Genomic DNA, 11892 nt, shown 5'->3' on the forward strand with positions numbered 1-11892 from the left:
AATATCTCAGTGTACATATTCAGCTTGAAGAAATTATGAAGAGTTATCATCCTACTTCCCTAAACTTTGGGACTGGGGGTGGTTATTATAGGTTGTCTTTGATACTAAAAATTTTGAAGTACTGGGTTTAGACCCAGTCCTTCTATTACTGTTATTATAAACAGACCTGAAATGTTTAAGCCTGAGTTAAGGGCCAAATAGAAAATTCATGGCTCTGAGTTTATTGTTAGGGTTTTTTCAGTTATTTTAATTAGTAGTGGCTGAGAGTAGTTAACAGAGAAGAGTATAGATTACTTTACATAGATAGTTGGTTTTCAAAAATGTCAGAAGTCCACAGAACATGATATTTAATGTTGTTTATTCACTTGTTGTTGAGACCAGTCTGCTCCTGACAGCTTTCACTGTCTTGGATTCAAATAAGAATCTGAGCATCTATGAGTTACTCAGTTGTGGCGAATCAGCCCCTAGGCAAGAATTGCCTCATTTCATCTACAGACATAATACTGTCCAAGGAAAGGAGACAATTACAGGTTAGAACAGCTTGATTCTGCAGAGAAAAAGTAGGCTAATCCTTAATATTCCTGTTTCTCTAAGTCTATCAGATGACCCTGGCCTGTAGGCTGAAGACCAATGCTCCAACAAGTGATCAGTGGTCTCTATAAATTGGCTGAGTTTTGGAAGCTGTGTTAGGCTTCCTTTATATTTTGAGATAATATCAGTCATCCTTGGATTTCAGATGGGGTTGAAAAACAACATAGCCTCCTAGCCAACCCTGGCTTTTTACTTTGAGAGGAACAGATTTGAGTGGATGGTTTTCAGATGGCATATAATCTAAAGCCAAGACATAGCCAGGTGCAGAACTATAGTCTTTTAAGAAAGGATAGATGACAGAGGTTCTAATAAGTTAACAAAGATGATGGACTGGGTGTTAGATCTCTTGTATTTATAAATTATAATTATTATATTATAATTATTGTATTTATAAATTATAAAATGTTAATAGTTGTATTTAATATATGTGAGATAAAATAGTCTTTTAATTGGACAGAAGAGGGAAATGTTGCAGATAGCCCTGGAGCTAATTATACTTGATGTTAATTCTGCTCTCCTGTGAGGGGTTGTGAACAAGGAATGAGTCAACACTCAGATGATTTCCTGTAAACCTTCTATCCACCCTAATTTGTAAAATAAAGGAGAGCTGATGGTTGGGCAGAAAAAGGGAAGGTGGAGCAGAAGGTAGAGAGAAAGAAGGAGGAGAAAATGGAAGAGGGAGAGGATGAAGAGAAGGAGAAAGAGGAAGAAAAGCAGAGAAGCACATGGCCTAGAAAAACCATAAGCTCATAGATGTGGAAGAAATGTAGTGTAGATCTCCCCAATCTATGCACCCAGCACGTATTCATTTTAAATGTTTTCATTTAAATGTGTTTTCATTAATGGGGCATATTTGGATTGGAGAGTTACTGCAACAAGAAATAACAGAGAGATTTGGAGTAAAGATAAAACAAAGCCTGAACCTGAACGTGGGGAACCTCTTTCTCATAATTGTAAAGACCCCTTGTAATAATGGGATCAAAAATACTATTAGGTGGTCAGTAGTCATTATCTAATAGGTATTTGTGCCATGTCTGACTGCAAAGGCATATAAGTTTAGAAGCCTTTAAAGCAGGCACAAGGTATAGGGGGTCTGAAGATCTCAAAAGGCATCCCAGTTGCGAGCCTGGAGGTAAGAATAATGACACAGTTCCCATGGGTGAGGAATCACTTGCCAGGGCCAAGGCATCCAAAGGACACAAATGGACTAGAATGTGTTGGTACAAGATGGCTGTCTAGGTCATCATGAGGCTAGTCAAGGACCACAGCAGAAAGTCCAACTAGGGCAAAGCTCCCAAACAATCATGGGTCACCTGGTACCAGAAGATTTATGAGAGAGAGAGAGAGAGAGAGAGAGAGAGAGAGAGAGAGAGAGAGAGAGAGAGAGAGAGAGAGAATAACTATGACTGGAGAAGAGTAAAGCCTAGTCCAAGGGAAGATGTCAGTGATGAGGGGGCAAGAAGGACCAGGCATAGCCGTAACTGTGGCTGGGGATTCCTCCACCCAAGAACACCAGAGTAATGCTTGATGCTCAGTTGTCACTCTCTCAGATCCAAGGAAACATTTATACACCAGCCAGTAAGGAAAAACACAGTAATCAGTAGTTGTTGGAAGCAAAAGTGCAGTATTCCAGTAGCAGGAAAACAAGGCTGTGTGGCAGGGGGACTGTGGTAGGGTCCTGCCCTCTGGCTTCACTTCACAGTGGGGTGCAGAAGCACCAGGATAGCCATCCTATTCCCACAGGTTATTGTAGATACCACCCCTCATCAAAGATGCTTCTTTTTACAAAATGGAGATCATCAAGAAAAAAATTATAACACCTTAACACAATCCAGATATAATAAGGTATTGTGAACCAAGTCGCAATGGACATCACAGCATCAATAGCTCATATATATATATATATATATATATATATATATATATATATATATGGAATCTGCTGCGAAACAGTCTCCTTTAAGGGCTGTGTAAACAAAGTCATGAAGTAGACATGCTGATGAGAATAGAAAATCAATCAATCAAATAACTTTAGTCAAGGGGACTTGGGAGGCCCTGGATGGAGCAGAAGGGTGAAGGTGATATAATTATATTTAAATTAAAATTACATGTATGTATAAAGAAATAATTGTGATTTATAAGAAAAGAATTATAGTAAATTGTGTATGAATGCTTATTTCTTGCCTATTTATAAAAGAAGCCTTCAAATGTCAGCTATACTATTACTATTTACATCACAATAGAAGATGTAGAGAAAATTTAGTCTAGTATCATGGCTGGTTTGGCAAGGATCCCATCCAAAGACTGTCTAGGTCTGTGGTCCTGTTGGAATTCAGATATACCACCTATCTTTAATCCTTCTGGGTGGAGTAAAGACAGCCCCTTTTTTTACATACCTTCAGTCCCAAACAATGAAATTTAGGTTACTTTATAGAGGGAAGCAGCCACAGACAAAGTGATGAATCAGAGAAAGATTTGACAGAATGTGTCAAGGATAGGATATGCCCAACTCTCAGGACACCAGAGTAGGAAAAAGAGGTTATTTAATAGAAAAGCAGGGAGAAAAAAAAGTGTGGTGTGGGGGGAGTTTTACTGGGACAGTTTTATAGACAGGTTACAGAGAGAACAAGCTAGACATAGATGGATACAGAATGAGCCAGAGAATGAGAATGAGTCAGAAGATTAGAACAAATTGCCAGATTTAGTTTGGGACCAAGAAGAGCAATTGAGAGAGAAGCCAAGAGAAGCCAATCAGCTTAGAGAGAGGTTTTGAGCCCAAATAGCTGAGTTAAATTAGCTATCCAGAGTTCCAAAACAACTAGAAATGGTGAGTTCATTCAGCAGTAAGCCTCCTAGTTGATAATTATGTCTGTCTAATAAAAGTTGCTTTTACTATACATCTGTTATTCATTCCCCTAGTAATGATGGCAACATTATCAGACTAGATCAATACTCTTAACCTTCAATTTCAGCATGTTCAAGAGTCTGAAAGATTACTGAAGAAGGAGTCCTGAATGTCAAAATCCAGGACGAAAGATCTGCTTTCCTATGTACTAGGCAAGTGTAAAGCAAGACTTCTCAGATGCCCTCCATGTAGAATTGGATAACTCTGTAATACAGACTCAAAGCAAGGTTGGGTTATAAGGCGAATCACTCATGAAGCAAGATTTCAAGAAGCTACAGTAGATGTCTTCAGAGGAACTAGGGCCAAATAAAATGGACTTCATTGTAAAGTTTCATTAAGAAACAACAAGTATTTGTCTGTTATATCTGCATTGGGACCCCTTTGTTCTCTGTTTCAAAGCAATTGCAGACAGTGACATCAAAAAGAAAATGTCCATACTATGAAAACCCTGTGAGAGAGTGTTCATAAACATTTATTCTTAAGAAAAAAATTAATCCAAATGTAATCAATAGCTCTCCACATTGCATGGATTCATTTTAACAAAGTGAGAACAAAACTAGTCAGTAAAGAATAATTACACGCTAATATTTACATAATCACCATATTTATGCCATAAGTAGATCTGTTAAAAATGGGACTTGGTGGTAGCATATTTTCTTCTTATTTTTATAGCCATGAATGTTAGTTTTAAATACAGATTAAAGTCAGTCTACTTCCTTCTTTTTGCCTTTGGCATTACTGCTTAAGCTCATTGGTGCTGGAATTTTTTTTCTCTCTTTTGGTACTGTTTCTTCTGTGGCATGAGGTCATGAATATTTAATAGCATGATAAAGAATAATATAATAATAGGCATTTGCTAATCTCATGAAGCATACATCTTCACACCAAAAAATATGGAGGCTGATCTGTTTCTTCCCACCATGGCAGATCTTTATGTCCTGTGAAATAGCTGGCTGTCCCAGAGACTATCATTTCCACATGAGGTAAATATTCCTGGATTGAAAATCCTCAGAATTCTTTCTTTTTGCACATATAGTTTTCACCATCATTACCTTTGAAATATTGCCAGATTTTTCTCACATTGAGTAGAATCCAATTGATATCCTTATTCATCCTTACTATTTCAACTATTACAATCTATTCTTTTATAAGTATCTTAAATCTTTAGTCTCTAAAATCCCTTAGTCTAAAATAGTCTGAGAAGAACCTTGTTTTGTTCAGTCAGGCAGGACTTTCTTTTCCTTTTGTACCTCCTTCATCATCTGAACTGACAAAATTTCTTTTCATTTGTAAATATAACTTAAATGTTTTTTTTTCTTTCAAATATTCTCCAGACCTTTTCATGCGAGCACAATTACTCAACCTGAAATACGTTAGGTACAGATAATGTCTACCTCTGTGACTTTCAATGTCACCAAACATCGACCTTATCTCGTTTAGTGTTTACAGTTGTTTATTGTGCCCATTTTATTAGTATGAGCCAAATGTTTTTTTTCATGACCTATTCATAATTATACAGAAAGTCCATTCTTTTCCTATTAACTATTAAAAATATTCTGATGTTCACACTAAATAAACATCTTATTAGACCATTAAATTATTGTCAGAGAGTTGTCTTAAAACTAGTGAGTGGGGCAATGACATAATGAAGCACTATGAAAAAGGCATGAAGACCAGTGTACCAGTGTTTGGCTCTGTAAGACCCTCAGATATGCTTAGAAGCCTGGAAGGAGAGGGGATAAAACAAACCAGTAGAAACAAAGAGAGAGTAGCCAACCAGTCTAGAAGAAACAGACCAGCCTAGGCTTCCAGATGTGCCTCAGAAAAGAGACACCTGTATTTTCATCGGAAAAGGCTATTTTCTAATATGTTGACCTACATGCAGGACATCAGCCTCTTGCTTCCCCCATGTGCATTCATTCACATGCCCACACATTCATAGGCCTCCATACATATGAACATGCATTCACATTCATGAAGACATACAAAGGAAAGAAATAGTAAAATGAAAAACCATAAGTCACATCAAAAACACTTTGTGATTTATTCTATGAGAGAGAGACACACAGAGACAGAGAGACAAACAGACAGAGACAGAGACAGACAGAATGCAATATACTTTGGATAGAACCATTAAAAAGCAGTTCTCCATGATTTGTTTACATTTTCACATGTTTTAGCTACTGACTGACAACTAGTTAAAGGATGCTAGCTTAGCACATATCCTTAAGGGGTAGAGAGAGTATTTTCATTTGGAATCAACAGGTATATTTTGTTAATACTGCTTTGATCTCATTTGTTTGTTTGATTTGCCACTTGCTGCCCAGTATATTGTAAAACATCTGTTCATGTGTGGATATTAGTTATACTTTATACACATTTATAAAGGATTTTTCCCCGTAGTCCATGATACTATTCCTATACTGTAACTCACTACATGAACAGATACCAACTTAAACTTTTTGTACCATCCCTGAGAATGAGGATGTATAGAATTAGCATTAGGATAGCATTTGAAATGTAAATGAAGAAAATATCTAATAAAATAAGTTAAAAAAAAAAAGAATGAGCATTAGCAAGGATATTCTGATGACTATTACTGTCGATAGTAAGATTGTCTGTAGCTTGTTCAAAGGTTTAATCATCTATCTATCTATCTATCTATCTATCTATCATCTATGTATTTATCTACCTCCGTACCTATCTTATCATCTATCTATGTATCTATATTTCGGTTTTCTATGTATCTATGTATCTATGTATGTATGTGTGTGTTTATGTATGTATGTATGTATTACATATGCATCTGTCGTCTGTCTGTCTGCCTGTCTGTCTGTCTATGTATCTTTTCATCTGTATACCCATGAAAGAAAAGTAGATTTACTTAGTTTTATGGTATTACTCAAACTGTTTCCCTTTTCTTGGGTGTTTGAGTGATATTAATGTGATTCAGACTGAAGCATGATTTTTCTGTAGGAGGGAATATTAGAAAGTATTGAAATTTCAATTCAAAGTAATAAGAGTAGAGGGAGTTGATTCATGATCAATGGATAACAGAAAGTCCTCCGTTTTTCTATCTTAAAATCAAAATGAGAAAGTTTCTTGTAATGCACTGTGAAGTGAAATCTTACAGCACAAAATTAAACTTTCCTTGTTGCTAGTTTTCTGGTAAAAAAAATATATATAAGCACCCCCTTGAAGATCTGCTGCAACCAGTAACTGCTAAAAATTGTTAATGATTATTAATGAAAATAATACATTAATAGTGTGGAATACCTTAGAAGAATCCAGATAAATTCTTACATAAATTTTTAAGGCATTATATTGAAACACAGTGGGAATTTTAAAAATGATTTTTTGGTAATGAGGCTACCCAATATTAAGCTAAATACATCAGTCACATTATCACTGTATATTAAATTCAGATCTTCTAGTATTAACAAATCTCTGAGCCACATCCAAAACAAATGACTATAATTCTTCATTCAAGGATTTCTTAAAAGCAAAGCTGGTGTCAGGAAAGATAATCTTGCCAGTAGTACAGGATGTTATTTCAACTGAAAATACTGAAAACATTCAGATATGAGTTTATTCAAATTTTAAAGTTAATGTGTGAGGTTCTGATATTCTTTGTTCTCCCCCTAACAACCAATGTCTACTTTAAGAAGAACAATTATTTGGGCTGAGTTCTAGGATCCTCTTACTCTAGTAACCACATGCAACTGAATGAGTATTCTGGGAAGTTTGGGACAAGAAAAATAATAAATCTACATCCTTTTGCTGGAGATCAAGACAGTTTATGATATTTGCATATCTGCTTGGATCCAGAACCCAGGAAGCAGAGCTAATCTTAATATTACAGACTACATCTTGTCACTGATTTGATACTGTTGATAGTCATCTTTGTTACAAGTTTTTAGTGGGACTTTTGGGGGGGTTGTTTTAGTTTCATTAATAAAAGAATTTATTAATAGACTCAAATAGAAGCTTTAAGAAACATACTTTAATATTTAAAGGACTAGCCCTCCCATGGTAGGTAAGCTGCACTTGGCAGGAGGAAAATAGAATAGAATGAAGGATGAAAGGCTATCTCATTGAAGTTTGCAGGAAGGTCAGGCATATGGTAGACAAATGGTCCCATGGCAGGAAGAAAGGCTATAGAAAAAGAGTAAGGAAGAACACAATATTGGAAACTCGAAGTGTTGGGGAAAGTATGCTCATAAAAGAAATAGAAAAACAAAAGAGAGGATACACTATTCCAAATAATTCAGAAAAATCAGGCAGACTTGCAAGCGGCATGGCTATGACCTGTAAACTACTGAACTAGGGGTTGGTATTATGGAAAGGAGAGATCCAGTAGCCCATTAAGGAATTAGTTATTCTCACCGTGTCTTTCTCATAGCTTATGGTGAGCCTGTCTTCCAAAGGACAATCCTTTAGCCAAGTGACTAACCTGGACCAACCGGAGTGTTAAGTCTCTATACAGGCCAGATATCCTATTCTCTTAACCAGAGTTTTCCCTCAATAGACCCTAATCAGCCCTATAGCATTTTGTTTTTGACAAAGATATCTTCTGTTAATGGAACACACCTAAACCTTGGAATGCTGAAAGTCTAATTTTACACAGATAATGTAAAACCTCATATTCTTTCAAATTCTTATTAGGGATAATTTTTTAAAGTTTCTACTTATAATATTTCATTTATATTTAATGGAATTGGTGGAAAGTTTAACCTCTAGATACACTAGCTATCATTTGCACATTATGTTGGACCTAAGAAAATTAAATAAACAGATGAATGTGATTATACAGAAAATAATTCAGTAATGGTCCAATGGTAAACTCTGGTTCACATTTAAAAATTAATCTCAATATTTTGGAGAAACTAATGAGAAGTATAGGAAATATCTAGTGCTGTACTTGTGCTTTGACACTTGTAGAGAGTTTAAAGCCTATGGATTATTTTCATTGATAACTCCTACTATAATTCACATTCCCCTTCAGAGGTACCTTATGGTTTACATAATGATCAGCAGATATGTCTCTGGGAGATATATCTCTGATAGCAGATATATCTCTGATAGATAGAGATATTCTCTCATCACATTTTAGAAAATACAAAAATGTTGATAATTATAGCACTAGAAACAAACTATTGATAAGTGGATGGATAAATATATTTGTATATTACAGATCTGTAGTCATATGTTGGGGTTGCTTGTTTATTGTTTGTTTATTGTTTATTTTTGTTGTTTTTGTAGCCATTGTTTTAACATATAAAGCTGTTTAATTACGTTGTTAGTAATTTAGACCACTCCGTTGTGTGGATACATCCTGGTTGTCAGGGACAACAGAGATTGCAGGTAACCTAGGAGCTGACTAACCACTTTGACCTTTGGCCACATCTGCAATTCCACAGTTTTCTGATCAGTCTTGCACTGCTCTGTAATACCCTATTTCTCCTCCAGGAAGGAAATCTCGCCCTCCTGATGCCTGAGCCTGCGCAACTGCTTCTTCTTGAAGTAAGCATCAATCAGGTATTTTGGGATTTTAACCTCTCTGATACCAACTCTTCTAGATATGGCAATGAGAAACTTCTGGTGTGTTTTGCACAGAAAGACTGGATTGAGGACAAAACGTCCAGTAACAAGGAGCAAGCCGCTGCCCAGCTGTTTCAGGAAAACATTGCATTGTGCACCCAGTGAGGGTGATCAGGACAGTCCCAGGAGAGATGCTAAGTCCAGCCTTCTTGTGTGCCGACTGAAGGGATTTTTGCCATGGCTCAGCAGTTTCAGAGGCACATCTTCAGTAGGATTGAACCTAGGCACTTTTCAAAGCTTCAACAACATGGTACCACTATTATTGTCTCCACCAACTGTTTTTGTGACAGTACCAAGGATCTTCCAGTTTTTGTTCTTTTCAACCTTGGATTTGGCTATCGATTGTTAGTTTGAGTATTTCCTTTTGTAGAAGACCTTTCTGAAGCAGATCAGAAGTACCTGCCTGTTGTGGTAAATCTCCAACCCAAACATGCCCCAGCCATGAAAACACAACTCAGTTAATATGAATGCATGTTGTGCACATAGATCGGGCAGATCTTTTACTACACTACCATCTTCTATATCTATGAGATCCATTATAACTTGTGGTTTCTCCAGGCCATGTGCTTCTGCTCTGTTTTTCTTCTTTTTCCTCCTCTGTGTCTTCTCTCTCCACCTTCTGCTCCAACTTCCCTTTATCTGCCCAATCATCAGCTCTCCTTTATTGTAAAAATTAAGGTAGGAAGCAGGTTTACAGGCAATCACCTGAGTGCTGACTCATCCCTTGCTTGCAGCCATTCACAGGAGAACAGAATTAATATCAAATATAATTAGCCCCAGGGCTATCCACAACAGCTGACAATTCCTCTAACCAGGACAGGGTTTTGGCTGCAATGGGGCTTCTTCCTCCTGGGCTTTTAAACCTTAAGGTCACCCTTTTTTGCTGTACCAGTGGCTAGGGCACAAGCAGCAGCAACATCTCCTTTACACTTCTTTGCTGCAGGTTTCTTCTCTTTTGTATAAAACTTCTCAGACCTTTCTTCTACCATCTTGCAAGTTGGGAAAGATATATGTTATTTCTTACTTTTGAATCCTAACTTCACATCTTCATATTTGTGTATATATTCTGAAGGAACCACAGAAGCCAGAAGTCCTACTCTTATTTCTATTTTCGTGATAAATAACATGACCAAAAACAATATGGGAAGGAAGGTGATTATCTGGTTTCCACGTCCTGTATCAAGTCCATTGGGGTAAGTCAAGACGAGAACTCAGATCAGAAACCAGGATTCCAGAACTGAAACAGAAGGCATGAAGGAATGTGGCTTACTGGATTGCTCTCTGGAGCTTACAATACCTGCTTTCTTTCTTTTTCTTAAAAATTATTTTATTAGATATTTTCTTCATTTACATTTCAAATGCTATCCTGAATGACCCCTATAGCCTCCCCCGGCCCTACTCCCCTACCCACTCACTCCCACTTATTGGCCTTGGTGTTCCCCTGAATGGGGCATATAAAGATTGCAAGACCAAGGGGCCTCTCTTCCCAATGATGGCTGACTAGGCCATCTTCTGATATATATGCAGCTAGAGACACGAGCTCTGGGGGTAATGATTAGTTCATATTGTTCTTCCACCTCTAGGGTTGCAGACCCCTTTAGCTCCTTGGGTAATTTTTCTAGCTCCTCCATTTGGGGCCCTGTGTTCTGTCCTGTAGATGACTGTGGGCATCCACTTCTGTATTTGCCAGGCACTGGCATAGCCTCACACAAGACAGCTGTATCAGGGTCCTTTGAGCAAAATCTTACTGGTATATGCAATAGTGTCTGAGTTTGGTGGCTTAATATGGGATGGACCTCTGGGTGGGGCAGTCTCTGGATGGCCCATCCTTTCATCTTAACTCCAAACTTTGTCTCTGCAACTTCTTCCATAGGTATTTTATTCCCGATTTTAGGGAGGAATGAAGTACCCACATGTTGGTCTTTCTTCTTCTTGACTTTCTTATGTTTTGGAGATTATATCTTGGGTATTTTAGGTTTCTGGGCTAATATCCACTTATCAGTGAGTGCATATCAAGTGAATTCTTTTGTGAGTGAGTTACCTCACTCAGGATGGTGTCCTCCAGATACATCCATTTGCCCAAGAATTTCATAAATTCATTGATTTTAATACCTGAGTAGTACTCCATTGTATAAATGTACCACATTTTCTGTATCCAATTCTCTGTTGAGGGACATCTGGGTTCTTCCCAGCTTCTGGCTATAATAAATAGGTCTGCTATGAACATAGTGGAGCATGTGTCCTTATTACCAGTTGGAACAACTTCTGGGTATATAGGCCAGAAGAGGTATTGCTGGATATTTCTGTAGTACTACATCCAGTTTTCTAAGGAACGGCCAGACTGATTTCTAGAGTGGTTGCAAAAGCTTGCAATCCCACCAGCAATGGAGGAGTGTTCCTCTTTCTCTACATCCTTGACATCATCTGCTGTCATCTGAATTTTTGATTCTAGCCATTCTGACTGGTGTGAGGTGGAATCTCAGGGTTCTGTTGATTTGCATTTCCCTGATGATTAAGGATGTTGAACATTTTTTTCAAGTGCTTCTCAGCCCTTTGGTTTCCTCAGTTGAGAATTCTTTGTTTAGCTCTGTACCCCATTTTTAATGGGGTTATATGAATTTCTGGAGTTCGGCTTCTTGAGCTCTTTGTATATATTGGATAATAGTCCCGTATCAGAAAATTCATTCCCAATCTGTTGGTGGCCTTTTTGTCTTATTGACAGTATCTTTTGCCCTATAGAAGCATTGCAATTTTATGAGGTCCCATTTGTAGATTCTTGATCTTACAGCACAGGC

At 37.3% G+C, this 11892-nt stretch overlaps 1 pseudogene; it reads right to left on the reverse strand.

Annotated features, from left to right (window-relative positions):
* Positions 1-8803: 8803 nt before the first annotated feature.
* On the reverse strand, positions 8804-10086 carry LOC110338714 (annotated as a pseudogene).
* Between the last annotated feature and the right edge of the window lie 1806 nt (positions 10087-11892).

This window comes from Mus pahari, chromosome 22, assembly GCF_900095145.1.
Source record: "Mus pahari chromosome 22, PAHARI_EIJ_v1.1, whole genome shotgun sequence".
NCBI lineage: Eukaryota > Metazoa > Chordata > Mammalia > Rodentia > Muridae > Mus > Mus pahari.